The following is a 26,290-nucleotide window of genomic DNA, read 5'->3' on the forward strand; positions in this document are numbered from 1 at the left end:
CAAATACCCTGATTTTTTTTCATACCCTCAACATTTCAATCACCAAAATAAAACAACACTTGTGTGGGAGGAGGAAGGCGGCTGTCAGCCTCTCAATGACACGGCTCCCTCCTCTAATGAGGTCAAAACTTTCTTTTGGCCACAGAGCAACCAAGTGTCAACACACTAAGTATCAGTCCCTAAAGACTGGAAACAGAATTTACAGCAAGATATAAAAGGCTGGTCCATGGAAACGTGATAAGCGACCCTTAACCATGCAGCACAACGTGCACTGCAAAGGACACCGTGAGCAACTGACCCATAATTACCGTGAGCTCGCTACAGTGCAGAGCAGAAAGGAAACCTAAGGCAAGATCTCTGCTATCAAGCACTTGCAGTCTTGCTGGTAAGGAAAAAGAAAATACATGCGTAAGAGAAACAGTGGGCAAAAGGCCCCCTGGAAAAAAAGAGTATTAAGCTCATAATGGAAATCTCCTAATAAAAAACAGATTTTCCAACACCAAATAAATGGTCCATTTATTAGGCTGTGCAATAGCAAAAGAAAATTAATAAAACTTAAAGAATTAATACAGTACAAAGCCAATGAGAATAAGTCACAGAAATCATAGAGACCTAGCCAAGACCCTTGGGTTGTAACTTGCTTCCACACAGCCATCTGTGAGAGATTAAACAACTCCTTTCTCCTCGGGAGGGTTTTATGTCTTTATATGGAAAGGACTGCCAATTGCCCTTCCCAGTGGAGACAGTCCTGAGAGACGTGGTACTCAAACTTCAAAGCGCACGACAGTCACCTGCAAACTGCATTTGTGCAGGGCTCTTCAGCCTGGGCACATGTGGACCCAGGCCAGGTAATTCCTTGTGGGGGACTGTTCTGTGCACTGTTAGATGCTGAGCAGCATCCCTGGCCTCTACCCACTAGATGCCAGGAGCACCCTCTCCCCTAGTTAACTACAACAGAATGTCTCCAGATGTTGACAATGTCCCTGGGGGGACATGACTGCCCCCCCACCTCCCCCCACTACCACCTCCCCAGCTGAGAACCCCTGTTCTAAGATGGAACCAAGGAAGCTACATATTTCACAAGCACCTGCTGCTTCCAACATCCACCTACGGGGCTATTTTCCTGGATACAACTGGGTGCATCAGTCTCGTCCACTGGGGTCACCTTCCTTCCCAGACACCAACAGGGCAGAGGGTATCACAATCCCACTACTTCCCTCTTGCCCCCTAGCACACGTGCCTTTTGCCCCCTTTGCTGTGTGACTCTGCATGACCTCCCGACTAGAACAGCCCTCCCCAGCCCATGGATGGGGGATCTGGCCACGTCCCTTGCTCTGGTCAACGAGCATGAGTGGGAAGGACAGGCAGGGGTTTTAAACGTGACTGCGTGATGTCACCTGGCTTCTTCTTATACCAGATAGGAGGAGCAGAAGTACATGCCCCAAGTGGCCACTAGCCTCAGAAGGAGGAGATCAGGAGCTCAGCCCTAAACCCAGCCCAGAGCCTGACCAGGCCTCCCTGATCCCACCCGGCTGAGCCCAGAAGAGCCACACCTCACCACCCACCGACCAGTAAGCAAGAAATAAGTGCTTGGTGCTCTTTTCAGCAGCACATATATTAAAACTGGAAAAATACAGAGATTAACATGGCCCCTGCACAAGGGTAACACAAAAATTCATGAAGCATTCCATATTTTTGATGGAAACTAAACTTTCGGTGGTGAGCACGCTCCAGCGTACAGAGATGTCAAAATATGGTATTGTACACATAAAACTTACATGTTATAAGCCAATATTACCTCAATTTTAAAAAATTCTGTAAAGAAATAAGAGCTTGTTTCTGTAAGCCTTTGTATGCGGGGGTGCTGTTTGTTACGCATCATCAGCAAAGCAGAAAGCTGACTAATACACTCCCCAAATATTTCTGAACCAAAATGCTGATTAACAAGTGGATATTATTATGACTTTTCTGTCCCCACCCCCACCCGTCTTCCTCCACTCTTTTATGGAGCCACAAACCCACCAGTTCAGTCCCCATAAAGGCACACATGGTATCTCTCAAGTCCTGGGGGCCAGGTCCCACTCTTCTCACGTCATGGTGGTCTTTCCCACAGCGGACTCAGACTCTGAGACACTAACTCCAGGGAAGAGTTCTGTCAGAGTCCCCGAGAGACCCTCAAACTGACAGTGGCAGGGCCACCCACCAACTGTGGAGTCCTTGGGAAGGAGAGGCTCTAGACATACAAATGCGTTCCATCAGCACCAAAAATCCCAGGTCCTTCTGAGACAAAAAACAACCGGGTGTGCTCAGAGGTAAATCAAGACTCAGCCAGTGGCTGCACCTCAGTGAAAGGCAGGCACACCAACCAAACAGCTCCATGACTTCTGAATCATTCAAGAGACAAACAGCAAATATTAAATAATATACAAACCCTGCAGGGTTCAGAGGAACAAATTAAGAGACAGAAACAAAGGAAATAAGTCTCCTTGAAGACTGTTCATGGAGCCAGAGAATAATGGCCCCCAGAAAGTCCCATGCCCTAATCCCTGGGCCCTGCGACAGTGTTACCGTGCATGGCAAAAAGGACTCTGCAGATGTGATGAAGTTAAGGATCTTGAGGAGGAGAGATTATCGTGGATCGGGGGGTGGGCAATGTAATCACGTGAGCCCTAAAAAGTGAGCAATCTCTCCAGGCTGTGGTCAGAGAGAGATGTGACCAAAGAAGAATGACCAGAGAGATGCTGCACTGCTGGCTTTGAAGATGGAAAAAGGGGCCATGAGCCAGGGAATGCAGGAGGCCTCTAGAAGCAGGAAGAGGCAAGGACTGGCTTCTCCTGAAAGCCTCTGGAAAAGAAGGCGGCCCCACTGACACAGTGAGACCCACCTCAGACTTGTAACCTCTGGAACTATAAGATAACAGCGTGGAGTTGTTCAAGTCAGGAAGTTTGGGGTCATCCGTCCCAAGAGGGACAGGAAACTAACACAGTCAATTATAAGATCAACCGAGACAACACACATGACCTTCAGCCTTACCAATAAGCTCTTTGTTCAAGGCACAGACACCCCAGAAAGCCGTGCCTATGGATAGCTGGAGAAAAATCAGCCTCCATATTCTCCCACCTGACCCTGGAATGGTAATTTATGACTCTACACAGGCAGAAGGCTTATAAATACAGAAAAGTAAACAACTCTACGACTCTGTTTCAGTCTAAGCCGGCATTGTGGCTTCAGGGAGGCCCCAGAAAGCAGCCAAAGTCTAGCTGGTTGGAACCCCATGACCCCAGAGCAACTTCACACTACCCCCTTGGGAACTACAGGCTTCCTATGTCTCACACCAAGAAAGGACCCTCTAAAATCCCATCCAGGGACTTCCCTGGTGGCGCACTGGTTAAGAATCCGCCTGCCAATGCAGGTTCGAGCCCCGGCCCGGGAAGATCCCACATGCCGCAGAGCAGCTAAGCCTGTGTGCCACAACTACCGAGCCTGTGCTCTAGAGCCCACGAGCCACCACTACTGAGCCCACGCGCCACCACTACTGAAGCCCACATGCCCTGGAGGCCGCGTGCCTCAACTATTGAGCCTGTGTGCTGCAACTACTGAAGCCCGTGGGCCTAGAGCCCATGCTCCACAGCAAGAGAAGCCACTGCAATGAGAAGCCGGCGCACCGCAACGAAGAGTGGCCCCCGCTCGCCACAACTAGAGAAAGCCTGCACATAGCAACAAAGACCCAATGCAGCCAAAAATAAATTTAAAAAATAAAATCCCATCCAAAAGGCAGCACAAAAGAGGGGTCAGCAGGTACAGCTTTAATTGACCAAAACTGTTTTCTAGGTTGATCTTTAGGGGAAGAGATGGAACAACTAAAGAGAAGGAGAAGGCAGATACAGTTTACGCCCAATTGGAAGCTGAACTGGAAATAGTTTTATAAACATTGCTCCATCTGTGAACCGTTTTCCATTTCAACGTAATCTGAAAGGAGCAGCCCGTGCCCCGGGTTTACCCAGCCCGTAACATTCTCCCACCTGATTCCCCACCCCAGGCCCCAAGCTCTCCTTGATTACCCAGAGATTCCACAAAACATTTACCAAGAAACTGGAATAACACACACTACAACATGGACAAACCTCAAAGACCTAATGCTAAGGGAAGAAAGCTAGACAGCAAACAGTACATATTGTGTGATTCCATTTATAGAAAATGTTAAGAGTAGGCAAATGCACAGGGACAGAAAGCAGATCAGTGGTTGCCAGGGGCTGGGTGGAGAGGGGATTTGGGAAGTGATCGCTTAATGGGTAAGGGGTTTCTTTCAGGGTGATAAAAATGCTACAGAATTAGACAGTGGTGATGACTGCACAACTCTGTAAAAACACCAGGAAAGTACTGAGTTATATACACTTTGAATGAGTGAGTTGCATGGTATGTAAGTTATATCTCAATAAAGCTGTCATATTAAAAAACAGAAAAGAGAGAAAGAGGAAGAAGAAACAACCACTAGGATGTTAGCCAATGATTACAAGTCACTGCAAACTTTAAAAAATTTAACCACCCCAAGGAGGTTAGTTTACTTAACAAGCCTGGATTCCTGCGCACCAGCCCACTCCACAGTAAAGATTCTGAAACGCCTGAGCAGAGGTCGGTAGCAAACCGTGACCAGAGGTGGTTTATGGAACGGGCTCAGGAGCAAAGTGGGACGACTGGGGTCCACGATGAAATGCAGGAGGATGATTCTGCAGAAGTAACAGTTCTCAGTAATTTAAAGCAACTCGCTACAATGAAAGTATTATCTCTCTCCAAAATAAAAAAATAATTGTAACAAATACACTGGCTATGGCAGCAAACGTCTACTGATAACGTCTGGCTGCTCCAAGTTCGCCGATGCAGATTAGACTCCTGAAAAGCAAACTGAAAGTAAAATACATTTACTGGTTTGGGACTGGCTGCTTCAGATGGGAGGGGGTGGGATGGAGAAAGGATGGATGTTGTTCCCCTGTGAGAGGAAAGGCGGGTGAGCAGCCTTAAGATTCCAGCGGACCCAGCAGCACAGGGAGCCCCTGGCGCGGGGCCTGGGTCTGATCCCGCCCCACCTGGGCTTGGACCATTTCCTCAGAAGGTGACCCCAGCAACTGTAGACAGGACACAAGTTAGATCCCACAAGAGTCGGCGGGGGTATCATGGCTGGCGTTTGGCGGTCATCAGCAAGCCGACCCACGCATCCCGAGTTACTCTTGGTATTAGCCCCTTGACATAATAAGGAAGCCAAGAGGAAAGACGGACACATCCAAGCATACAAAAATGGGAAGCCTGGTGATTAAGACCATAAGCAACATTATAAGGAACCGTCCAGGACAGAAATATTTGCAACAACTAACAATCACAGTCTACAAAGACTTCTAAGGCATGTGTGGGCCTCAGACCAGGAGCGTCAGCATCAGCTGGGCACTTGCTGGAAATGCAGAGCCTCAGGCCCCACCCAGATCTACTGACTCAGAGATTCTGGGGATGGGGCCTGGCAACCCGTGTTTTCACAAGCCCTCCACAGGGTGCTGGGACACAGGGAAGTTTGAGAACCACTGGTAAGGTCACAGAAATATTTAGAGCAGCACTATTCATAATAACCCCAAAAATGGAAACAAGCCAGACGTCCAACAGCGGGTGCATGGATCAACGGTGGTGCGTCCATACCTGATGGAATCCTACCCAGTTATAAGAAGGGATGAATTAGTGACACAGGCCACAACGTGGATAAACCCGAAAATCACCATGCTGAGTGAAAGAAGCCAGGCAAAATAATCAGGACATACAGTGTGATTTCACTGATATAAAATTCTAGGATATGCAAACTAACCTGTCTAGTCATAGAAAGCCATCAGTGGTTGCCCGGAGGTGGAGGGAAGCAGGGAGAGATTACAGAGAGGCACAGGGAAATGTGGAAGCCACGAAAATACGTGTTATCTTGATATGCACGTGTTCGAGAAGCCGGCACCACAACCAAGACAGCAAATATAGGAGAAAACTGATGAACGTGCACACCTTACATACGCCTGGTTTACTGTACTTCAATTTTACCTTAACGAAGTGGTAAAGAAAGCAAGCAAGCAGATGGAGCAAAACCAGTGTAATATGACCCCATATAGATAAAAACGCAGGACTACACAGCTGTACGTGGACAGCTGAACATGCCAGAAACAGAATCTACCACATCACACTGTGGACTGTTAATATCGGTTATTCTAAAGACACAGACCTACTAGAGAATGGACTTGAGGATATGGGGAGGGGGAAGGGTAAGCTGTGACAAAGTGAGAGAGCGGCATGGACATATATACACTACCAAACGTAAGGTAGATAGCTAGTGGGAAGCAGCCACAGAGCACAGGGAGATCAGAACGGTGCTTTGTGACCGCCTGGAGGGGTGGGATAGGGAGGGTGGGAGGGAGACGCAAAAGGGAGGGGATATGGGAACATATGTATATGTATAACTGATTAAATTTGTTATAAAGCAAAAAAAATAAAGAAAAATTAAAATATATATATATAAAAATAAAATAAAATAAACTAAGTGAAAAAAAGCAAGGTGCAAAAGAATACACACACACACACACACACACACAAATATCGTTTATTCTGCCGGAGACGCTGGAAGTTACAATCCCACAGTGCGGGGATTCAGGGAAATCAGCATATTCTTAGGTATCACCTTAGAAACAGGAACGAGCTTAGAACAGGAAAAAGAAACAAAAACCAGAATCTGTTCAGAGGAAAAGCCTTGCATTTTGGAAGCCCCCAGAGCAAGGCCGGCTGCAGGGGTGCAGGCAGGCAGAGGCCCCCCGGGTAGAACCAAGCGCCGCAGGGGTGCGGGGCAGCTCCTGCTGGGAGATGCAGGACAGAGAAGGGGACGCACGCAGGTAAGCGGGCTGGGGCCCAGGCAGGGGGCCCTGAACTTCTCAGGGGGCTCAAAGGTTGACCAGATGAAGAAAACAAGGGGTGGAGGCCTGGCTATTATGACACCCTGCGCACTCTGCACTCCGGGAAGCAACTGAAAACCCTATAGAAACCAAGAGAAACCAAAACCCTGGAGGGCGGTAAGCAGATGCACTGAAAGGCTGGGCTCACAGCAGCCACTCCCTTCCAGCACATTCATCACAGTGTAGACTCTTTACTCAGGATCTTTCGCCCTCCTTTCTCAGTGTCTGGGGAAGAGATAAGGGTGAAGTGTGATTTCCAGATCAAAGCCAAGGGGTGGCCCCAGACATCTCGTGTAATTTCGCTGTTTATTTGTAAATGAACGCTTCTAAAGGAATTTCTTTTCCCTCTGAAGTTAGCTCCCAAAACCTTGCTTGTCCTTTGCTATAAAAAGAGATGCATATTTCCCTGGACTGTATGAGGACGGAAAGCTTTCTGAACTTCTTCTGTAAGTCTGATGGAGATTTTAGTCCTTCAACTTCACTAAGTCTTTAACCATGAGATTCAAGCTTCTAAGGCAAGGTACTTGACCTCGGCACTAATGACCTCTTGGGCTGAGTAATTCTTTGCGGGCCTTGGGGCCTCATCCCCTGCATGATAGGACGCTGGGCAGCGCCCCTGACCTCTATCCACTAGATGCCAGTGACACCCCTGCCCCACTGGTAACAACCAGAAAGGCCCCCAGACATTGTCCAGCGTCCCTTGGGAGCAAAACTGCCCTTGGTGGAGGACCACTGAGCTAAGGTATATCCCGACCAAGATGGAACTTCCGTCAAAGTCAAACATCCAATGCCATGAAAGAAACAGGACAGGATTTCAAGAAGGAGGCAGCGGGGGCATGGACGGTTGACTGCCCTATGGCTGTGTCCTGGGTTCTCCAGGGACTGAGCCCATCACCGTAAACGCAGCTCCTTTTCCAGACTCCTCACCTGTCCAATGCAGCCCTTTATGCACGATTCTTCACGGTTAACACGACCCTAAATATACGATGAACTCCTCTAGCTTCACAGTTTGCTCACTACAAGCAAACGTTTCTCTCTCTTTTTTTTTGGGGGGGGGGGCGTGCCGCAAGGGCATGCGGGACCTTAGTTCACCGACCAGGGATCAAACCTGTGCCCCCTGCAGTGGAAGAGCAGAGTCTTAACTACTGAACTGCCAGGGAAGTCCCTAAACGTAAACGTTTTTGTCTTTTTACAGAGCTACTTACTTCCTGCATGGCTCCACCTTGAGAGCCTGCAACCAACCCATCACTATCCTGATTCTACACGGAGGAAACCAAGGCTTCTCTTCCGGTCCTGCACTCTCCCTAGGTACCCCTCTCCTGGAGAGGGGGCGGGGAGGAAGGCTTACTAAATCACCTCTCACCATCAGGTTCTGAGCAAAGGAAAATCTACAGAGACAGAAAGGAGATTAGTGGCTGCCTGGGGCTGGCAGGGGGAGCAGGAATGGATGACTTGACATTCCTGAAGACGTTAGTGATCTTACTGGGGAATGAAAATGTTTGAAACCTGGATGATGGCCGATGAGTGCACCACTCGGTAAACTGACTAAAAAGCACTGAAACTGTACACTTGAAACGGGTGCTTTTTATGGTATGTAATTTATACCTCAGTAACACTGTTCCTGAAAATCAACTGGACCTTAAATGGGATATAGAGATCTTCATGAAATTTATCACCGCAAGTGGACATCTACAGCCATCCCAAGGCAAAGCAAACATCTATGGCAAACCCAAATGAAACAAAGTATCACATAGCTTGCAAAAGGAAGGACAGCCCAACCTGAATCTACAGCGTGTCCAACTCAATACTAGGAACTATAGAACAACCACACTGCCCAATGCCAGCAGTGCGGACAGAGAGAAATTCTACTCTGATGGGCATCTGGGCCATCAGAAACCCATGCAGAAAAATACATATCTTGTCCAAATATAGAACATTCAATGGAAAAGCAAACACAACAGGTAATTCCTGAAGGTTGAACATACTCTTAGATAGCAAACTATGAACCAAACCCAAACTTCCCTTAAAGCAAAAGCCACTCAGAAAAATGGGACCCCAGGGCTTCCCTGGTGGCGCAGTGGTTGAGAATCTGCCTGCCAAAGCAGGGGACACGGGTTCGAGCCCTGGTCCGGGAAGATCCCACATGCCGCGGAGCAACTAGGCCCGTGAACCACAACTACTGAGCCTGCGCATCTGGAGCTTGTGCTCCGCAACAAGAGAGGCCACGACAGTGAGAGGCCCGCGAACCGCGATGAAGAGCGGTCCCCGCTCGCCGCAACTAAAGAAAGCCTTCACACAGAAACGAAGACCCAACACAGCCAAAAATAAATATAAATAAATAAAAATTTTTAAAAAAGGGACCCCAGCTTACCCCTCTATTGTGCCAGGAGCTGAGAAAATTCAAATTCACAAAGGACAGCTTATTCTGTGCACCATTTCATGTTTAAATATGAATTGGGAAATAGTGAAAACATACAGTCTCTGGTTTTATTCAGTTCACTTTTCTGGAAACACAGGATGATCAAAAAATTACATAATGGAATTAAAAACTATTAACTATTGGGTGGACAGGAGCTGTACTGGCTGAGAGAAAAAGGAAATATTTCCATGAGCTAATCTTATTCTATATTTAGTTTGAGTACACTAATGTAATTAACCAGGGGTGTATAATTTTGCTAACTTCAAATTTCCAGTTGTAAAGCCTCACATACAATTATTTGAACTACAACTGATTTTTATTTTTGTGGGAAAATGAAGATAGCTCATTTTAATAACCCAAGCTTCCCAAGAAGTAACTGCCTTCCTTGACAGAAATTACGTGAATGGTAATTCACAACACCACAAACTCATTTGCTTTTAGATCTTCCCTCAAAGGTTAGCATACTTGGAGATTTCATGTCCCGTTGACTCAACCGTTTGGTGCTACTATTCCCCTACACTCCTGCTCTGTACACCTGTGCCTCTAATTCCCAGAGAGTATACATAGATCTCTGCACTTCTTGAGTACCTGAGGTATGCATTCAGGAAATAAAATCAAATTTTGTGCCCACTTCGGCGAACAGTCTCAGGATGGGGCTATTCTCTGATACATCTCTGAATATTATTTAGGGTAATTTGGCCGGCAAATAATCAAACGAAAGAAAACACCTCCTGTCCAGACCTGAAGCGATTGACCAGTGTCTAGCTGACCTGCTGGCAATGAGAAGTCGGGACCTGGACAAGGCTCAAGGAAACCGGCTAAAAGCAAAATACTTTGTGTAATTTCTTCCCCCTCTTAGATGGGCAGGCACGGGGCAGATAAAGGACATTCCCAAAGACTTTCATTAAAACTAAACTTGTTACGGGAGCTTAAATGTCCTGATCTCTGGAGAGCAGAGACAAAGGTGCATCATGTAGATGTCAAAAATTCTACTTCCTGGGAATTCCCTGGCTGTCCAGTGGTTGGAACTCCGTGCTTTCACTGCCGAGGGCCTGGAGGGCCTGGGTTCGATCCCTGGTGGGGGAACTAAGATCCTGCAGGCCACGTGGTGCAGGCAAAAAAAAAAAAAAAATCTCCTTCCTGCTTCTCCTCTCTTCACAGTAGGTGCCTTCTGAATATTACTGTAAAGAGAAGCAATCTTTTTTTTTTAAGTAGGAGATAAATATATCAGTTTACCAAAGGACAGATGAATGTCCATGTGGATCCTGACGAGCGTGAAATGACATGTGGCCCTGGTGCCCCAACGGTATGGAGAACAAGACCAGCGTTAGCTGCAGGCATCTGCATGCACAGTGCACGTCTCTGCTTCCCTTTACATACAAAGCTACGCTGCAAACTCAGTACCCACAAAGGGAAAAATAGGCACAAACACCAAAAATCATACACAGCACCGAAGCTAACGTATCAATCATTTCAAATTAAACAAACAAAAAGGCTGGTGTGGAAACCTGGAACTGCTTGCGGTCGACATTTAGTGTCATGAAAACCAAAGCTTCAGCCATTCTCAGCAAACGACCTCAGCCAAAGACCTGAAGTTTGGAGGTGAGTGCTATGTCTCACCTCCACAGCCCACAATGTGGTCTGGGTTGTGAATATAACTTTTGTATTTATTTACTCTCTGTAACACCAGTAATACAGCATGAACCAAAATGACAGTTTTCTCTTTTAAAAAGCCTCTAATGTGAAATGCAAAAAATAAAAAAATAAAAGATTTAATAACAACCATGATGGATGAAATATGTTTCTGGAAGAAAACAACAACAAATGAACAGCCAGACTGAAGGCACCGAGAGACTTTTATCACAACCCAGTTCCAGCGCTATCTCACATCTTTTAAAGTTTGAATCACGTATTTGACAAAAAGCCTGGTTCTTGGGAGCCCTGAGGGCATCCGTCAATGAAAGCAGCTGATTTATAAACAGAATTAAGTGATTATGAAAACACTGCGGTGTCATGAAATGCTTAAAAAGCACAGCATTGTTCCAAAGTTTGCTCCTGCACCTGCAACTGAGATACTGTCATCTGGTTCTGAAACACAAATATTTTTTCAGCTTTAAAAACACGCACAATCCTGTACATCCAAAATGTGCACAGCACCCTGTCAACGTACGCTCTTTCTTCCCCAAATCACGTCATTAATAGCTGTGCCTCTGGAGGGATGTCCAATCTTTAATTAAGTTGGCAGATCTCAGTCACAACACATGTGTGTGCGCGCACACACACACACACACACACACACCGTGGCAGGTGAAGCCAGAGGGAGAAAGGGGAATACATCTGTGTCCCACTTTATTCAGGGACTTCAATATCAGCCCCTCATCACCTCTGGGGACCCCATCAGTGATCTCTAGACGCTTTTTCATTGCATATGCCTCTCAGTGAAAACCTTTTAAGCATGAACTCCAACTCATGTATTGGCTAGAGACAACACTCAAGGAACATTATATGCATTTTTCATAGACCACAAATAGACATTTTGTAAGTATTAAATAAAAATAAATAAACAGAGAACTTAAGTTTCTTCCTGCACTCCAGTGAATCTGTCACTGCCAGAGGGTATCCGGTCCCCTTGGGAGCCCACTTCGTGAACTGAAACCTGAGAGGAGGCATTTCTGTCACCCTCTGCCCCAGCTAAACATGGAGACTACTGGTTTCAAGGAAATGTACGAGGAGGTCCGTGAAATTTATCAGAGTCCCATGAAATCTATCAGGCAAGTCTGATTTCCACAGGCCTCTCCCCTTGTTCTCATCTGGTCTACAACAATTTCTGTCATGCACTGGACACATGAGATCATTACTTCTTGTTTTCACCAACTTCTGAGCTGGGTGCCCCTCCAATGCTGTTTCTCCTGGCAAGGCTCTTTGAAGAATTACACTCCAGATCTCTGGAAATTGCTGAAACTGGCACAGAATCATCGTGCACCTTAGAAATACAAACCTAATGTGATAGTTTTTCATCATCAAATTAGGAGTTAAACCAAAGCGTGTCTCCCAAGACTGACCTGTGACTGTCAGGAACTGGCAACCTTGTTTTTACGTTGATAACTGTGAATACTTGAGTCTTTACCAACACAGAGTTGGCATTCAAGTTTCAAGGGATTAAAATGCCTGATAAGACTCTGTTGGAAAAAGAACCTAAGGCAAGGACCCAAGTTTATTGTCTTCCAAATGAATCAAATGGTAGAGACTTCAATTCTCTACTCAGTTGCTTTTCTAAATACAACCTAAAACTCGGCAACCACCTGGAACTTTATAGGTGCTGAGAACTATGTTTGCATACCGGTGCTACAGATGTCTGCATCATATGAACGGGGTTAACATCCCTCCAGCTCCACTATCTCATTTCTCATCTTCAAACGGATGTCAAGATAACAAGCATACCTGAAGGGTAGAGCTGACCCGGCTAAGGCTAAAAATCACCCCAACGCACTAGAAACAAAAAGCACTGCTCAGTTACACAGAATTTTCTCCAGTTCCCAATCATGACTTACATGGTCTTACCATATTAAAGTATTTGTTATTACTGATTTAAGAAATAAAATGGCATCACATACAGTAAGCTTCTTTTGCCCAAATTTCCATCTATCGGAAAGTTTAAACAAGCAGAAGTGCTTGCAAATTGGATACCGGATGTTCACACAGACTCTAAAGCCCAATGACAACGGGCAAGTCTGTAATAGTTATGAGTCAGGCTCTCCAAGAAGTGGACAGTGTCCCCGTAGCCTTGCTCCAACATGGATGAGGTTGGGTGTCCAGGTTGCAGTAGACATGAGGAAAAGTCTTCAATATCTTGGAGAGAGAGAAGGTGATCTGGCCGGGGCGGCGGGGGGGGGTGTGCGGGGGTGCGGGGAGAGTCCTCACCTCCTCCTGCCTCTGTATTCTCCCTGCGGGTTGGCGGTAAGTGTTCCAGAAAGGAAAGTGCTCGGGGCTGGCTATTTGAGGTCACATTCTGGATTCCAGGCTCAAGAGAAGTAAGCAAAGAAAACTCTCATGTTTTCTTTTCAGTATTCCAGCTCCATCCACCCCGATAGGAAAAAATGACAGGAATTCAAGGCAGAGACACTCTCTTCAAGAATAAACACTATGAATTTTGCCGTGAGCATTGTTTGTGCTTATTTTACAGGGTCTCCTGAGACTGGGAAACTACAACACTCATAAGACTTATTCAGAGGCACCCCACAGCCCAAAGTGTCTCCTGAATTGCTGGGGTTTTTTTTTTTACAGTAAAACATGCAACTAACTTAGCAATGTTAAGTTGAATACTGTTTATTTCAATCATGGGTAAAACGACAGTTAAAGCATGGAACATAGTTTACCCAAACTGCTAGTTAATATAAAACCACCATAATCCTTAACCTACAAAAGTGTTTAAAAAAAAAAGAGCCTACGCAACATTTAACATGTGCCTTTTCCACATTACAATCCGCACACACAGGGTAGGAGAGGCCTCAAGATCAGCTCATCCAGCCTTTCACTCTACAAGTGAGGACACACACAGGTTCAACAACTTCACACAAGCAGGCAGGCAACCCAAGGCAGGACACAAGTGACCAAAACACCAGGCGAAGGACTCTCTAGAAAACATGATATTCGTTACTTGATCACAAACAGTGAAATTACAACCCAAGGTAAAATTCAGGTTAACAACCACATAGAAACACAGACGTAGGAATTTATTTCCACAACAAACCAATGCAAACACAACTGGATATTTTCAGTGCACTTTACGGTCACGTTATCAACCCACTGGGAAAACCACGCCTCTTAACGTGTGTCCTGTTTTTGAAACTAAAGACATGAGTCTAACCTACTGATACATTTTACATAGTACTTGTTCCAGAAACAGTCTCTGAAAGTGCATCCAAAAATGTCCCACCTCAACTGATTCGGCAGCACGGATCAGCTGGTACAGGAAATGCGCAAATCCTACAGGCAGCTCCAACAAGACACCGGATAGTGTTTCACTGTGATTTCTTACAAGTATTAAGAAACTCTAAGTTTTGACCTTTCCTTGCTTTTGGTAAAATCCACAGTGCAAAATCATTCTGAGGAAAACACACTGGCCCAAGTGTGCTACAGTAAAATATTCATGAGTCAAGGAAGGTGCTGGGAGAGTGGAGAGATTCACCATTAGGCATTTCATCCTGAGTTAAAATGCGATTACCAAGACCAGGAGAGCAAGGCTGATGGGCAGGTGGCCCAGGTCAGGGAAAGCACCACGGACTCCTTCGGGGGGACGGAATTTAGTTGTTTGGTAACCTGATGATGGTGCTGGTTACAGAAATTTAAGCATGCTGAAATTCATTATTTATCATATAGTAAATATAGGAAATATAGAGAGGATATATATGTGTCTGTATATAGCACGTGTATGTGTTTGTGTGTGTATGCCAGCCCTGAAATTTAACTTAAGGGGCGGGGGGAGATAAGAAAAGCAAGCAAGCAATTGATGGAGACCACCGTAACTAAAAAAGGATATATTATTATTGTCATCATTGGATATTTCCACACCAATTCCCAACTTCAGAGTAGAGGAAAACCTAAGGACACTGGGCTCCAAGCATGATAATAATCCTCCTTCTGTTAATACAAGCCTGAGAAACAAATTTTATTTTCTTTCTCTCTCAAGAAGACACCTAAGGCTAGAGAAGGTAGCTGATGTGCCCAGAGGCAGTGAGCGCATGGGGAACTGGCTGCAAACCAGGTTTCCCTCCAACCACGTCCCCGACCCCATGACCACAGGAGCCCACGGGGTCCCCAACCAGGCTGGGCTTGGCGCTCCTCTGGGGGGGGTCACAGGACACGGGGCCACGGGCTGGCTCAGGAGGACCAGGCTCCAGGTGCCAGCAGTGCCCAGCCCTGGAAGAGGGCCCCACTGCAGGTCCGCACCCAGCTGCCCCCCGCCGTTCCCGAATCAACGATTCACAGGGGAGGACAGGGCCTGAAACAGCAGCCAGAGTCCTGCGAGCAGCAAACACCTCCCGCACTGACTTGTCCCCGCCCTCCCAAGCAGGGCGGTGGAGGTTACCCCAAGGCCAGGTTAACCGACATTTCGCTGGGCACAGAGAGGGTCCGAAAGCAGCAGACAGGAACCGGTGTTCCCCTGATAAATACCCAAGGCCCAAGAAGCCGACCAACAGTGAGACCTGGTCCACCTGCAATGACATCAGCAAAACCAACAGGAAGGAGCCACGCAGGCGCGCTGGCATCGGGGGGCTCTAAAATACTCAAGTTGAGTCGCAGCCCCCCCCACCAACACCTCCCGGCCTTCCACCGCTCCCGTTTCTTTCTTCTCAAAAGGCCACCCGCTTCCCACCGCCTCCTTTTCCTTCTCATTTACTTCCTAATGCATCCCAAAACGGCCTACGGGAGCCTTGAGAACCACAGCGCCGGATACCTATCTTGAGGTCCACCTGCCCGTGGACCCTGCTCGAAACAGGACTGCACCGCTGACAGCAGAACTCAGGTCTGGTGTCTGCAGCCTGTCATCATGGGCATCAAGCGCCGGGTTGTTCTCTGGGGTGGGTCTGTCCCGTGCCCTGTGGGATTTTACGCAGCATCCACGGACCGCCCCCCCCCATGCCAGGAACATCACCGTCCCCCTCCCCCAACAACTTGTGACAACCACACGTCTCCAGACATTGCCAAAAGCTGCTTGACGGTAGAAGACAAAACTGCCCTGAGAACCGTGGGCTGACTACAAGCTTCTAGAATTCAACGCTGCAAATACGGTCCCCCTGAACAACCATCTCGTCTACCTTGGTGTCTAAGACCCCCTTTCTCTCGAGCCTGCGAGTCACGCTCCAGCTCCACCTCTTCCCTTCCAACTACCAAGAACAAACCAGAGCCGTGGAAAATGGTACCCAACTTCCTCTATCAGAAGAAAATACTCTCTCCTCTGTTTTCAAGTTTAAATTTGCTCCAATTTAACTTTTCAATGGCTTCCAGTTCACATCTGCAATCTTCAATCAGGCAGCGGATTCCCAAAAAAATATTTGATGCCGGCGATAAATGCACAGAAGGGCTTTGCAGGAGGCGGCCACCTCCATGGCCAAGTTCCCAGGGAGCACATTCCTTAATGACTGCATTCTTCCCCTGAGGTTTTAAACTCATTTTCTCAGAGCAGGCTCTCTTTCCCTCTATAAACATGTTGACTGTTTGTCCCTTCCCACATCCAGCGTTTATTTTGGTTGCTGGGTCTCGTTCTGCTAATGTGGCCAGGGCCATCCAGTTGGTCGAGCCCCATGGAAAGGATGAACAGGAGGAAAGGGCCAAGGAGGGCAAGACCCGAGGGAAAAACTCACATCCAGTCTCCACTCAAGAGGCCAGTTACTTCCTTCACGCTAAAAATAGTTATGGAAAAAAAAAAAGTTTATCTTTCCAACTTAAAAAAAAAAATGTTTACAAAATGACTTTAGTCTTGCTTCCTGATTGAAACTATTTTTTAAATGTCTCGGGTGGTGAAAGATTAACAACTTATTGGAAGTCACATACTCTTCTTTTTTAACGGAGAAAAAGGAGGCAAATGCAAGGTATCGGGGACACCACACCTTGGACAGTCTCGCCTCACAGGGCAGAGCGATCGTGCTTGTCCTCTGGCCCGGGTCAGGCCTGGCAATAACCACGTGTGCAGAGCCCAAGACCCAGACACCTGGCGGAAAGCTCAAAGGGGGGGCAGCCTCAGGGTTGGGGTGTGGGGTCCTCCCTCCCGATAGGTAACTGATGAAGGGTCTGAATTCCTGACACTCAGGACCTACGTGAGATGGCTCTTGTGGGCCTGGCTTCCCTCTGCAGGAACCCATTTCCCGCCTCTGGAAGAGAATCATGGATATCCCAGGTGTCTCAAAGGCTTGACAGGCCACAGCAGTCCTGAGACAAAGCAAGAGTGAGGACAAATGGCAGAGGGGGATCTGGGAAGTCACCTCTCCCACAGATGCAAAACTGGGGTTTTCCCCCCAACCACAAATTTCTAATACGTTGCTATAAAAAAAATACAAAAGACTATGCAAAGAACACACCAACTAAGTTAATAAAAATAACATCCTGACTCAGGGACCGGTATACAGGAAATGGCCAGCACTCAGCCACTTTTTAAAAATACTTTGACTATTGTTAAGCCTCACTTTGTCGGAAGGATTCCTGATCAGCCTTTCAATAGCAGAAGATTTTGCCCTCAAGAAATTAAACCTTAAGACTTAAGACATAAACCTGGGGGGAGGGAGGGGTAGCCCATGGCGAGCAAGGCTTTAAACTATCAGATAAGGCCTCTAGATCACCTAAGGCCTCTAAATCACCTACGTGGGGCTTCAATGACGGTGACACCTTGGGCTCCCCACCATCCCAAGAGATGTTCGCCACGACACACTCAAAGGCGGGCAACGTGGGGACTGGCTATGCCATTTTTCAGGTGGGGAAACTGAGGCACAGAGACACTAAATGCCATGTCCAAGGTTAAATACTCAGTGAGAGACTCCAGCTTAGAGTTCTGGTTTTCTAATCCAAAAGTGATCCAAACCAAAAGTGATCCAATCTAATAAACCAAATCTCACTGAAATCACTTTCCTAGGTCACCTGCTAGCTGAAATGGGCCTGCCTGCCTTTTTTTTTTTAAAGTCTACCAGTAAATTACTTCAAACTCTTACAGCCTCTCCCCTCCTCCCACAAAAAGTAGACTAACTCTCTTTACTGCCTTCTTTATTAATCCTTACTTGCAGTAACTATAGAGAATCTCCCTCCAATAGAACGTTCTGCAAGTTCTGCGCTGTCCCAATATGGCGGCCACAAGCTACACACATCTATTGAGTATGTGAATTATGGGTAGAGCAATGAAAGAACAGAACTGTTTACTTTAGTAACAACAGAATTGTTACTGAATTTTAGTTCATTTGAATCTAAATATGCACATGTTGGCTAGTGGCTGCCACACTGGATAATTAAGCTATAGACGAAAACAAATCTTTCCACTGTGGTGGACATTTCATGATTTCTGTTGACATTCATCTAGGTGTATAAACAGATTTCAATGTAGGTTCTTCTGTGTGGGAGAGAAAGAGAGGGAGAGAGGGAAACTGTGTGTGTGTGTGTGTGTGTGTGTGTAATTTAACGAGCTTGTCTCCAAGTGGGAAGATTCACACAATGTATACACAAGAAGGCAAAATAACACCAAGCTTAAGAGTTGGGCTTTCGAATCAAACAATCCTCCCTCCACCATATATGAGCAAGTCAGTGTCCTCTGAAGCAGAATGGAAATAATTGCTGCACACAGGGCATTAAGTGCCTGTAAAACCCTCACTGCATGGCATTAGAGTAACATTAGGATAATTATGCTACCTGCACAATACCAACAAGTAAAACTTACAGGCAGCTTTGTAGTTTTCAAAAAACTTACACGTACAGTCCCTCTTTCTGTCCTTGCACTACCCAATGAGTACCACGATTTCAGTTCCCGTTTTTATTTTTACACATATAGAAAACGACACTCAGAAAAGTTACAGGACTTGAAGATCAACGGTAGAGCACAACAGGATGGGCCCTTTCACTAGTTCAGGCCAAACGGGGACAAAGGCTGCTTTTCTAGCAAAGCGTTAAGTGTCCTGATGCAGGTGGACTCAGGGGCTCTTGCCCTTTCTGCTGGCTAGCGCTGAAACCCTCCCAACAGCCCACCCAGGTAGATTCATGATGCCATCACAAAGCTGAGAAAACTGAGACTCCCATGGTTAAAGGTGAGATTCGAGAACAACCAGGACACCACACACTTCATTTAAACACCCAAACTTTCAGGAGGGGTGAGCTTTGGGAGATTTAAGGGTCAAGGTGCGAAATTTAAATGGGGGGTGTTGACAATTCCTCGAGTGACTTAAGCCCCGGACAAGCCAACCTCAGAAGATCCAGTGACACACACCCTGCTGTGCATAACACCAAATCAACACCTAAAGTCTCCATTTTCGTCCCACAGGTGTGCGTTCCCTTCAGGTCTGGAATATCCTTAAGGGGCTATCTTAATAAGTGGGCCAGGTGATGCACTTCAACTTACATCCCTGGATTCATTTTATCCAGCTAGGGGGTTTTCCACGAAAATCTGCCATACGTTTGAGATATTAACATCCCTTAACATAAAAGCGTCATCTTCACGTCTCAACTGTTCCATACTCGCCCCCCCACCCCCACCCCCCATCACGTCTTTCCTAGGAATGACTAGTTGTAAACTTTTCATAAAATCGTCCTGGGCCATTTCCTACCCCGAGGCCACCGCTCAGGACTGAAGAGGGGCGCTCCCCTCCCCCTCCCAGGCTGGAGTCCCGCCCCTCCCCTTTCAGGTTAACCCAGGGACCCAGGCGCCGCGCCTGGAGAGGAAAAACATCCAGCAGTCAGGTCAAACCACATGTGACAAAGCAAAGCAGAAACCGTGGCACAAGGAATAGAGCATGGAGTTTGTTTCTTTTGGGGTTCTGCTCTACAACATCAGCTACAGAAAAGAAAAAAAAAAAAACCCACCTCCGACTCTAACTTTGTGGGATTTCCAAAGCGAGGGGCTCGGAGAACGCGAGGCCGTGCCAAGAACGAGCCCCGGCGCGGGCCTCACCGCGCCCGGACAGCGCACGTGAAAGGCAGGCCCTAACCCAGCGCCCGCGGGCCTCTGACAACCCCCAACTGTCACCCGGCGACCTCCGGCGACCCCCGAAGACGCGCCCCACCCCGTTCCGAACACTGGCCCCCGTGGGCAAGGTCGCCCTGGGGAGCAGCGCCCGGGACGCGAATCTGGGGGCACCCCTCCCCCAGCCCGGGAGCAACAGGTCTGCAGCCTCCCCAGGCCGCGCTCCGCAGACCCGGCGAGAGCAGGGACGCCCCCCGTCCGCCGAAGTCGCCCCCAGCCCGCGCTCCTCGCTCGGGCTGGGGAGCTCCCGACTTCCTTGACAGTTTCTGCGCCTCGGAAACTGAGCCGCCCAGGGCCCGCGCCGCCGCGCTTCCAGCCGGCCCGGGACTGGCCGGCCCGCGCCCGGGGATGAATGGGGCTCCCCTCCCCCCACGGGGGATCCCGCGGCGGCGCAGGTCCGTCCAGCCAGCCCCGGGTTGGGCAGACAAAGGGGCACCGGGGGACAAACCGAGCGCTTCCCCAAACTTGCCGGCCGCCTCCCCCTCCCCGAAACAAAGGAGCCCCCCAGCCTCCGCCCGCCCCCAACGCGCCGGCACTTTGGGGAGCAGCCAAAACGGGGTATTGTGCAGCCTGCAGAGAGCGCGCCGCACCCCAGCCCAAGCCCGGGAGACATTTGGGGACCTGCCCCTCCAGAGCCCCGGAGGCGGGCGGAGCGTGCGGGCGCCCCGGGCCGCCGGCCTGACCCCGGAGGGAGGGAACCGCCGGCCCCCACGCGGGACAAGTTCGCGCCCCCCCGCCCCACCCCGCGCCCGGCCGGCCGAGCCCCGCTCACTCACCTCGCCGCGAGCAGCGCAACTTGCGGCGGCCCCGCCGCCCCGAACCTCCCTCCGGCCGGCCGTCGCCGAGCCCGGGCCGTGCCGCGGCCGAGGAGGGCCCGGCGCCCGGAGCAGCCGCGCGCCGCCCCCGGGCCGCCCCCGCCCCGCCGCAGCCGAGTCCCCGAGAGGCGCGGGCGCTGGAAAGTTTCGGATGCCGAATGGCGGCCGAGGGCGCTGCGGCGGCGGCGGCGGCGGCGGCGGCAGCGGCAGCGGCAGCAGCGGCGGGGCGGGGGCGCTGGCGGCACCTCGCTCCCGAGCGCAGAGAGTGCGGGGGGGTGCGGGGGGCTGGGGCGGGAGCGGTGGCGGCGGCAGAGGGCGGGACGGCGGGAGGGACCGGCACGGGCAGTGACCTCCGGGGGGAGCGGCCGCCAGCGCGCCGACCCCGGCCGGGAGGACTGCCAGGGAGGCCTTCTCCGCCGCCGGGCCGGCCCCTCCCCCCACTGCCCCAGCCCGCACCCTCCCCCACCGCTCGGGGACGGGAGCCCGGGTTCCCCCCCGACACCCCAACACGCCCGGGGGGAGGGGCGCGTCCCAAGCTGGTCCCTCCCCCACGGAGGGTGAGGACACCAGGCCTGCCCTCCCCCACAGCCACGAGGGGGAAAGTCCGCCCCCAACACAGCCCCTCCCCCAGGGCTCCAGGGAAGACTCGCGTCCCGGCCCGCCCCGCCCCCACGGCGGGGGAACCTGCGACCCTCCCCTGTCCCTCACCCCTGACTCTGCTCTCCCCGCCGCGCCCGGAGTGGCTGAAGGGAATCCGGGTCTCCCTAGTGTATCCGAACCCCGTCCCTTCCTCGTGGCCTCCATGCGGGCGGAAGGAGACGCAGGCCTGTGCCCACCCCGTCCCAGGCCCGGACCCAGCCAGGACGGGACAGGAGCCCTGTCACCAGCACCGCGGTTTCCAGGGGAGGGGGGAACCGGGCCACCGCTCTGTTACCCTCCCCCACCTCCAAGAAGCAGCCGCCCAGCTGCCCTAGCAGAACCCCTGCAACCTGCCTGAGGACGCCGCTCCCTCAAAATCGGCTGCCGGGAGGGCACCCCAATGGTCTCCCCTCCTCCCCGGAAAAGTGGGGGCCCAGGGGGAGCCTCGACCTTTGCAAAATGCCTCCAGCGAAGAGCCGGCAGTGCGTGGGGAGAAAGAAACTCGGGCCCAGCGGGGTGGAGGCTCCCGGCGGGGGCAGGGGGAAGAAGCCGGGCCCTCGGGCCTTCTCACCCCCGCCCCCGCCCGGAGGCGTCGGGCCTCGGGCCCCGGCCAAGTGCTAAGGTTGCCGCAGCTCGCTCGGCCCAGCCCTGGTGAACCCGAGGCCGCAGCGCTCCTGCCTTCCCTCCTGCTTGGTGACAACTGCCCCCCACTCGAGGCCTGAGTTTACTTAAACAGACATCTGCACCCACCCGCCGGCACGGCACCTTGGGTGTCTGCTTTGCGGAACATTTTAGAATAAGTTTGCCCCTCCCTGGAGCTTCGCCCCAAGAGCCCAGTACACACTCAGCGTTTTACACTGGAACCTCACTTGCTCCTTGCTGGGACACGGGGCCATTTGCTGTACTGGTTGTGCGGAGAGGGGGCCCGAGGTGAGTGTCTAAGGGGCTGGTCCTCCATCAAAAAGGCAGACTAAAAATTATGTTGCCAAATATTGCTGTGAAACGTCAGTGATGTAAAACGACGGTTGCCGCACATTATTATTAGAGCACATCAATAAAAGATACACTTACACAGTCTCCGTAATTGTGAATCAGCAGAATAGATTTTGCCTTATTTTGTATCAGTTGCCATTCAAGGCCCCCCAAAAGGACGTGGTGGGACCTTCCCTTGAGCCTGCCCGTCGTTGCTCCCGGGCTCCCTGGGCTTGTGAGGACTGATGCTGAGGTATTAACAGGCAATCGAAAAACCAGGGGGGGGCAACAGAAAACCCGAGCGAGCTCCTGATGCAACCCTGCCCCGGTTACACGTGCTTCCCTTCCCCCACCGCCTGCCAGTGGAAGCGCTGCGTTTTTTCCGCCTGTAGGGTCACATTGTGGTTGATTGATTCTCCTTTCGCCTTGCTCAGTCATTCAGATTTGGAAAGTAAATAACAAGTTGACATCATTACAGCTCTCGGCTTTACTGGGACACGGCCCCCGGCTACCGCACACTCTCGAGTAGCCGCGCAGCCAAACTGGCCCTCTGGCTTGCCAGCCTTGCTTGTTAGCCGCTTGGAAATTCCGAATTGAACACGATGAAAATGTTCCTTGGTATGTTTTGATTACTTGGCAGACGCCAATCATTTAAAGTATGAGAAAGTGGTGGAAATCCTCGCTTCCAAACTAGGACCCGGTGTGACCACTTTTTTTTACAGCTGGTCTTCCGTAGCTAACAATGCAAGGGAGCTTGGAATCCATCTTGCCTGTTGGATCGCGTCCCAATAATCCCGACGGTCTTCTTGCAAGTAAGGAGTCAAGCACTTTCATCACAGACTCCTAGGAGCCCCCAGGGACTCTGTAAGACCTCAGACAGGAAAGGCGACCCCCTACATTTATCCTAATAACACCGAGAAATTCCACCTTCTGAATGCTAGATGGGTGGTAGGAACGTGTTAAATTAGACTATCTTATTTAATCTGTTTTGCAGATTCTTCGAATGGTGTAAGAAAAAAGGAGAAAAAGCACATTAGAGCAGGAAAGGAGCTAGTGCGTTCTGACAAAAGTATAAAGGTTGATTTGGAGGCCGTGAGCAGCAATGATCTACACAGGTATCCACTGCACAATATCTATATTCCAAACAAGTATTTTTGGTTGCTGATGCAGGGAGCTGGAATACAAGAATCCGCTCGCAACAAATGCAGTCAGTATTTCCCCTAAACAGTAGCCAAATGTTTAATAAAAAGGCAGCAGGAACCCACACAAATATAGTCAATAATTTTTGACAAAAGAGCAAAGGTATTTCAATGGAGAAAGAATATCCTTTTTAACAAATAGTGCTGGAACAACAGACATCCATAGACAAACAAAAAAATTAATCTAGCCCAGACCTCAAGGCTTTTCACGGAAACTAACTTTAAATGGATCATGGGCCTAAATGTAAAAAGCAAAAACATAAAACCCCTAGAAGATAACGTAGGAGAAAATCTAGATGACCTTGGGTTTAGCAGTGAGTTTTTAGATACAACACCAAAAACATGATCCATGAAAAAAAAAACTGATGAATTGGACTTATTGAAATTAAAAACTTCTGCTCTGCAAAAGACACTGTTAATGAAAAGACAAACCACAGACTGGGAGATAATGTTTGCGAAATCCATACCTGATAAAGGATTATATCCAAAATATGCAAAGAACTCTCAAAACTCAACAATAAGAAAACAATACAGAATAAAAATGGGCAAAAGATCTGGAAAAGAAAACTCACCAAAGAGATATACAGATGGCAAACAAGCATATGAAAAGATGCAGAATATCACATATCACAATGAAATTGCACATTAAGACAAAATACGGGAAATTCCCTGGCAATTCAGGGGTTAGGACTTGGCGCTTTCATTGCCTGCTGGGGCTGTGTTCTGTCCCTGGTCTTGGGACTAAGATCCCACAAGCCACGCAGCTCGGCAAAAAATCAAACGCTAACCGGATGCCGAGCAACAGGAACTCTTAGCATTACTGGTGGGAATGCAAAACGTAAGACCACTTTGGAAGACAGTTTGGCAGTCTCTTACAAAGCAAAACATATGATCCAGCAACCATGCTCCTAGGTATTTACCCAACTAAGTTGAAAACTTATGTCTACACAAAAACCCGCACAGAAATGTTCAGCAGTTTTACTCACCAAACACCGAAAGCAACCAAGATGGTCCCCAGTAGGTGTATGGATAAACAAACTGTGGCACATCCATACAATAGACTATCATTATGCAATAAAAAGAAATGAGCTATCAAGGCCTGGGAAGACAAGGAGGAACTTTAAGTGCCTATCACTAAGTCAAAGAAGCCAATCTGAAAAGTCTACATACTGTATGAGTCCAACTCTACGACATTCTAGAGAAGGCAAAACTGAAAAGATCAGTGGTTGCCAGGGGTTCTGGGGATGGAAAAGAAGGGACGAATACGGGGAACACAAGGGATTTTCAGGGCAGTCAATGGATTCTGCATGATACTATAGTGGCAGATACATGACATTTTACATTTGTCCAAACAGGTAGACCTGTACAGAACCAGAAGTGAACTCTAATGTCAGCTGTGGATTTTATCAGTATTGATTCATTCATTGTAACAAATGTACTACTCTTACACAAAAGGTGGTAACATTGGAAATGGTATGTAGGAGGAGGAAAATTGGGAACTCTCTGTACTATATGCTAAACCGTTCTGTACATCTAAAACTGCTCTTTAAAAAAAAGTCTATTATTTTTTTTAAAAAAGACAGTAGAAAGAGGTGTTAAACTTCTTTTGAGAATTACTGCCCAGTTTTCATTGAATCCAATATGTAATTTCATCGAGGCCCATCTGATGTTCTATGGCTCCTAATACCTAGGCCGGTATTTGTTTGCGTCACTGGCCTACTCGGAAAGGCCTGAGAGTCCAGGATTCGTGTGTTCCACGCCACAGTGACCTCTCGGTGATGTTGGCAGAGCATGTCTCAGCTTTGAGGAAGCATCTGCCACAAGCTTCTCTTATGAAACGAAGAAGCGGGGTGTGCTCACCAACTTCACTTACAAACCTCTGGCCGAGGTTTGCTTTGGGGCTTGCTTCTCATTTTCCTCAGGGAGACTGGAACCAAAACTACAAAGGGAGCTGGTTGTATCAGGTGGTAGCACGTGGCGAACGTACTTGGAGAAGTAAACAGGAGTGAGGACAGAGATTTCCATCACCTGCCATGGATGTGAGATGAGGTGGGTGGTAGCCCCTTCCGCTCCCCTCGACCTGGGTGGGCATCCAATCATTTTCTCAAGATAGGATGAATTGTGTCTCCCGCCTCAAATTCATATGTTGAAGTCCTAACCCCCAGCACCTTAGAATGCGACTGTTTTTGGAAAGACAGCCTTTAAAGTAGTAAATAAATCAAATGCAGTCATTAGGGTGACCCTTCCTTATCCAATCTGACTGGCTTCCTTTTAAGAAGAGGAGACTGGGACACAGACATGCACAGAGGGAAGACCGCGTGAAGACACAGCAAGAAGGGAGGACTCGGGAGAAACCCACCCTGCCGACACCTTGACTTCAATTTCCAGCCTCCAAGACTGTGAGAAAATAAATTTCTGTTTGTTTGTTATTCTTTTTGGCTACGCCGAGTGCAGGATCTTAGCTCCCCGACCAGGGATCGAACCCATGCCACCTGCATTGGGAGTGCAGAGTCTTAACCGCTGGACCGCCAGGGAAGTCCTAATAAATTTCTATTATTTAAACCACC

The 26,290-nt window shown here is 48.9% G+C and overlaps 1 protein-coding gene across 4 annotated transcripts in view; it reads right to left on the reverse strand.

The window, feature by feature from the left end:
* Nucleotides 1-22,739, reverse strand: part of LOC308609733 (F-box-like/WD repeat-containing protein TBL1X) — a 225,002-nt gene extending 202,263 nt beyond the window's left edge. For 2 of the 4 annotated variants that reach the window (XM_081223439.1, XM_081223440.1), the window contains exon 1: nt 20,875-20,990. The gene's annotated coding sequence lies outside the window, so the exon portion shown is untranslated. Of the gene's footprint in view, nt 1-20,874; nt 20,991-22,002; nt 22,024-22,623 lie in introns of those variants that run through there. The other 2 variants (XM_081223442.1, XM_081223441.1) reach the window with 2 other exon arrangements.
* Nucleotides 22,740-26,290: the final 3,551 nt, after the last annotated feature.

The sequence above is a fragment of the Mesoplodon bidens genome (assembly GCF_964165515.1).
Source record: "Mesoplodon bidens genome assembly, chromosome: Y".
Lineage (NCBI taxonomy): Eukaryota > Metazoa > Chordata > Mammalia > Artiodactyla > Ziphiidae > Mesoplodon > Mesoplodon bidens.